This window comes from Podarcis cretensis, assembly GCF_951804945.1.
Source record: "Podarcis cretensis genome assembly, chromosome: 7".
Lineage (NCBI taxonomy): Eukaryota > Metazoa > Chordata > Lepidosauria > Squamata > Lacertidae > Podarcis > Podarcis cretensis.
This window is the reverse complement of record NC_137176.1, coordinates 1,585,182-1,591,181: the sequence shown is the minus strand read 5'-3', so window position 1 is coordinate 1,591,181 and position 6,000 is coordinate 1,585,182.

Below are 6,000 nucleotides of genomic sequence, written 5' to 3'. Positions count from 1 at the left end.
GTTGCTGGATGGATGAAAGGGTGCCGTTAGGGCATGGCGGATGCCCAGTCCCAAAAGATACCGCTCAAACGTGCCTGACGTGAACTGCGGTCCGTTGTCGGAGACAAGGACATCAGGACACCCATGCGTTGCAAACAGGCCTCGCAGCACCCGGATGACGGCCTCGGTAGTGGTGGAGGGCATCAGGGCAACCTCCAGCCATTTGGAATAGGCGTCCACCACTACCATAAAGGTCCGGCCGTGAAAGGGGCCAGCCAGATTGATGTGCACCCTCGACCAGGGTGTCTTTGGCGTCTCCCAGGTGTGTCCCTTAGCTGCCGGTGGTGCAGGCCTCGATTCTTGGCACGCTTGACAGGCGGACACCCAGGCAGTGATGGTATCGTCCATGTTAGGCCACCAGATGTAACACCGAGCCAACGCCTTCATTTTGACAATTCCCGTGTGGCCAACGTGCAGAGCCTCCAGGATGCGTTGACGGAGTCTTTGGGGAATCACGACGCAGTCTCCCCACAGCAGACAGCCGCAATGAGCCGAGAGTTCATGTTGTCTGGTTGCGAAGGGCTGGAACTCTGATGCAAAAGGCCCTTGTGGCCACCCCCTCCACACCCAGTTGAGCACCCGGCTGATGGTGCGATCCTGGGCAGACGCGGAGGCCACAGTGGCAGCCGATACAGGCGCTGCCGGAAGATCCTCAATCAGGAAGAGCGATGAAGCTGGAGATGGGTCTTCCACAAACGCTGGAAGAGGGCAACGGCTGAGGGCATTGGCATGGCCCATCGATTTCCCCGGGCGATGGACGAGCTGGTAATGGTAGGCAGCCAGGAAAACAGTCCATCGCAGCATGCGCGGCAAGAGGACCGGTGGAGTTGGACGATCACCGGCGAGGAAGCTTAGGAGCAGCTTGTGGTCAGTGATGAGGTCAAAAGTCCTGCCATAGAGGTATTCATGGAACCTCTTCACTCCAGCCACAAGTGCCAGTGCCTCCTTGTCGAGCTGGCTGTAATTCCGTTCAATCAGAGATAGCGTCCTGGAAAAGTAGACGAGCAGTGCTTCTCTTCCGTCTGGAAAATGGTGACTAAGGACAGCGCCGATGCCAAAAGGTGAGGCGTCACAGGCAAGGACCAGCAGCCTGGCTTCACTGTACTGTACCAGCACACTGTCCGATGAAAGGAGAGCCTTGACCACGTTGAAGGCGGCCGTCTCCCGATGACCCCAGGACCAAGGCGTCTTTGTGCTGAGGAGTCAGTGAAGAGGCTCAGCCACCGTGGCTTTGTGGGGCAGGAACATGTTATAAAAGTTCAGCAGCCCCAGGAACGCCTGTAACTCCGTCTTGTTCTTGGGGATGGGGGCCTGCTGGATAGCGTGGATCTTGGATGTGGTCGGTTGAAGGCCGGAGGCGTTGATAAGATAGCCCAGGATCTCCACCTGTGGAACGGCGATCTGGCATTTCTCCCTCTTTACCTTGAGTCCGGCCTCCTGGAACCTGGTCAGCACGGCACGGAGGCGCTCGAACAGCTGCTGGTGTGAGTCTGCGGACACCAAGACGTCATCAAAATACGGTACCATGCCCAGAAGCCCTTGCAGGAGACGCTCCATAAGGCTTTGGAAGATGCCAGGAGCCACACTCACCCCGAACTGCAACCGGCGGCAACAGAATGCCCCTCGGTGGGTGACGATCGTCTGGGCTTCAGCAGTGGCAACATTGACGGGCAGTTGTTGATAGGCTTGGGCAAGGTCCAGCTTAGCGAAGACCTTACCCTCACCCAGGAAATGCAGCAGGTGTTGGACAACAGGAACCGGATAAGCGTGCTGCTGAAGTGCCTTGTTGATCGTGCACTTGTAGTCGGCGCAGATTCTCACCGACCCGTCTGGCTTGACAGGTGTGACGATGGGGGTTTCCCACTTGGCGTGGTCAACCGGCTCCAAAACTCCTTGGGCGATCAGCTTGTCCAGTTGTTCGTCCACCTTAGCCTTGAGAGCAAAAGGAACCGGGCGTGGCTTTAGCTTGATGGGGGCGACTTGTGGATCAAGGCTAAAGGAGATGGGCGTACCTGTATATTGCCCCAAAGTGCCGTCCAAAACCTCGGCAAAGTCTTTGACCAGACCCTCAGTCTCTGCGTTAGAGATGCAGTTGATGCCGGTGACTTCCAAGCCGAGAGCATCAAATCAGTCTAGCCCTAGGAGGCTTGGCCGCTGACCTTCGACCACCACCAGCCGGAGCAGGCCCGAAAAATCCTTGAAGGCGATCCAGAACTGGCCAACGCCTACCACGGGAATGTCGTTTCCCTGGTAGTCTCTCAGGTGTATGCGGTGAGAGTTGAGTTGCCTTTTGGACACTCTGGGTACCAGTCTTTTGATGGTGCTCCAAGGCACGATGGACAGGGCAGACCCGGTGTTGATCTCCATGTCACATGGAGCTCCTTCAATGAGCTTGCGTCACGTAGGCGAGTCGGTTTGGCCAATCGTGGTTCCAGACGGGCAGCGGCAGTTGGTGAGAGCGAAACAGCTTTCCTTGGCAGACTGGAGTGAAGACTTGGACTTGCGCGTTGGTGAAGGGGGGGGTGTCAGACGGAGCCGATCGGCAGACCTTAGCGATGTGGCCCCTTCTGGAACACTTCTGACAGATGGCGTCTCTGAGTCGACACTTGGCACAGGAATGGTTGCCTCCGCAGCCGGCACATTCCGGTTGGCCCTTGGACTTCTGTTGGAACTTCCTGCGCTCCCGCTTTGTCTGGTGCACGTCATCTTCTTCACTGGAGGATGCCTCATCACTGCTGGCCTCTTCATGATGCACTGGAACTGGCTTCCTAGCAAGACGCGGGCTGCTGGACTTCCGGATCTCCTGGGCGGAGCGTTCAGCAGCTTCTGAGGCCACAGCCTCCTCAATGGCTTTCTGCAGCGTGAGGTCTGGCTTGGCGAGGAGACGCTGTTGCAGATGGATGTCCCGGACCCCGCAGACAATTTGATCCATCAGGGCATCATCTAAGTCTCGGAACTCGCAGTGCATTGCAACCTGTCTGAGGGCGGTGGTGTAGCTGTTGATTGACTCCCCCTCTGCCTGGTTCTGGTGGTAAAACGCATGGCGGGCAGCAAGCTTGGACGGCTTTGGCGCGTAGTGGTTGCGGAGCTTCTCTTGGATTGTGTCCCATGGTGTTGCCTGGATTGCTTCAGGTGCAACCAATGCTCGGGCCATCTCAAACACCTCAGGCCCACAGAGGCTGAGGAATAGGCCCCGCTTATGCTCCTGTGATACTGCTGTCAGCTTGTTGGCTTGGAGGTAGCAGTCGAACCGAGCGAGGTAGGAGTCCCATGATTCAGAGGCTGGCGCAAACGGCGGTAGAGGCACAAGTGAAGCCATGATTCCGATGCCGGCGTGAAGGGCGATGGATGGAACACAGTGCTCTTAGCCAAAACAGTCAGCTCTGAATTGGTTCTGTCCAGTGATTTCGCTCAGTGATTTCGCTCTGTGATTCAGCTCAGTTCAGAGGATGGCTGCATCTGGCTGTGCTCTGATGTCCATCGATCCCATCCTCGTCGCCAGTGTTAAGTTGTGGGTTGACATAGCAGATGACATAGCGATTTCTCCAAAGCAGCTCTTTATTTTGTAAGCTGGAACAGAACTAAACTGAGGAGCTCAGTCAGCCTGCTTATATAGAGCTCCAGAACAATGTTGCCATTTTCTAAAACTATCCAATCACTGAACGTCACTTTTCGATCCTTCATTTGCATAAGTATCTACAGTATCCCCCTGCTGGCCCAGGGTGAGAACTTCAGTACATAACAGGCTCTTTAAGGCAACAAGCAGAAGCTTCTCTGGATGAGACCTTCAACCATTTCCTTCTACCTATAACAATTTCCAAGCCTGCTGATGCTCTTCAGGGCAACAAGTCATCTGGGAAACTTGCATTCCTCTCACATTTGGCAGTGTCTGACAGCTGCCTTGCAACACAACCAGCTTCATATTTTCCTTCAACCAACCAGGAAACATCTCATTGAATATAGATGGAAAAACCAGGCCTGATGAATTTTGAATTATGAAGTTATATACCAATTTCTAACATTCAAATGTGTAAATTAAAGGAAAAAATGCATGGTTTGAATCCCACTCCCAAACTTCTAATGTTTTATAAGCTCTAGTTTTCATACTACGTTTTTTCCAAAATAAAGCTAACAGATGTAGGTCTTCACAGTTTCACTAAAAGTAGAGTATGCTGGTCAAATATAACAAGTGTGAGTGTAGCATAGTAAGTATACAATGAGTAGAAGAAGCTATTGTGATTCAGTTAGCTGCACAAAGTTTGAACGGAATTCTTGGTTGTATTATGCAAGAAGTTTCAAGGTGGGACAAAGAAATGCTTTGGACTCCTGGTAGTTGTGTTGCACTGCAGAGTCGGCACATAAAATGCGTCAGTCTTGTTTAAGAAGAATGGTTTAGCCCCCTCTTAACTGACAAAGATCTTCGGGGAAAGCTTTGTTTACAATCTCTCTCTCTCTCTGTCCATCCTCTGTAGAGAGTAAAAGACAATAACATACAGCAGCTGTTTTTGGACTACAATTCCCATCATCCCTGACTACTGGTCCTTGCTGGCTAGGGAGGATGGGAGTTGTAGTCCAAAAACAGCTGGAGACGCAAATGTGGGAAACTCTGTCATGAGAGCATCAGAATAATAAAACTGCACCAATCTGATTCTTTTTCCTTGCAAGGCCCCATAAGCATAATGGTGTCAGATTAAAGACATTCTGACTTGCAAAGTTCATTCAGATTTATTGAATTCAAATATATTGTCTGACCAATAAAGTTATCTTTCATCAGATAACTATTACTGAGATCTAAAAACCAGTAAACTCAGTCAGCATCCACCAGGTTCTTAATTGATTCCACCAACCCTCGTTCCACCCATGGATATCCTGAGACAGATGGTTTTTTGGCGAAGGTTTTTATTATTATTTCACTTTATAATGTATATAAAACAGAGAGAACAATTATAACAGACAAAAAATGAAAGATGAAAAACAAAACTATAAAATAGGCACATAGAATGAGTAGTTGCACATATTTTAACAAAGTCTAAGTAAAGAAGAGTAAAGACGTTATCAGATCCTCAAGTCTAGCTCCAGATTTGCCAGCCTTGTGACAAGGGTTGTCTTGGAAATGATGCCAAAATCATATAAAAAGTGTCTGGAGGTCCTTGTCCATCTCCCATGAATGCTTTAATTGAGATTCCTGCACTGCAGGGGGTTGGACTAGATGACCCTTGGGGGTCCCTTCCAACTCTACCGTTCAACGATTCTACGATTCTATGAAATCTCAAAATAATGTGTGATTTTCTCCATAACAGCTGTATTCCAGAGTGATCAGTACCAAGCGTCCAATGTAAGATTTAGGGCTGTTAGATGGCTGGTATTTTTAAAAGCGTAAAATAGGGCCAAGTAATGCCTACAATTGACTGGACTACATAGGCATTGCCATCCAAACAATCAAGTAACAAAAGAATTGGGAACAGCTCTCCTTGTTGACAGAAATTAATATCCATGGGACCTGCAGGGAAGCTGGGAAACAGATACAGTACTTTATCAAACAAGTGAACAAAAAGCTGAATAGAATCATAGAACTGTAGAGTTGGGAGGGACCAACCCCCTGCAGTGCAGGAATATGCAGCTGGTCCATACAGGGATCGAACCTGCAACCTTGGTGTTATCAGCACCATGGTCTAACCAACTGAGCTATCCAGGCTCATCAATAACTGGGTGAAACAAGATGGAAGATTTCACAAGATTCCCAATTTCCGTTATCTCTTCTCTAACACTAATGCAGGGTCAGAAGGGCATTTACCTTCATCCATGTCATTCACATTATATTTACCTGTGGAAGCAGACAAAAAAGTCAGTTTATTCTCCTTCCTGGATGATTTGCCGCTAAATTGGTGGCCGGGCTCCATCTCAGGGCCCTGGGCAAGAGGGGATGTGAGGGTGGGAGAGAGGAGGTATGACTGCTCCCTC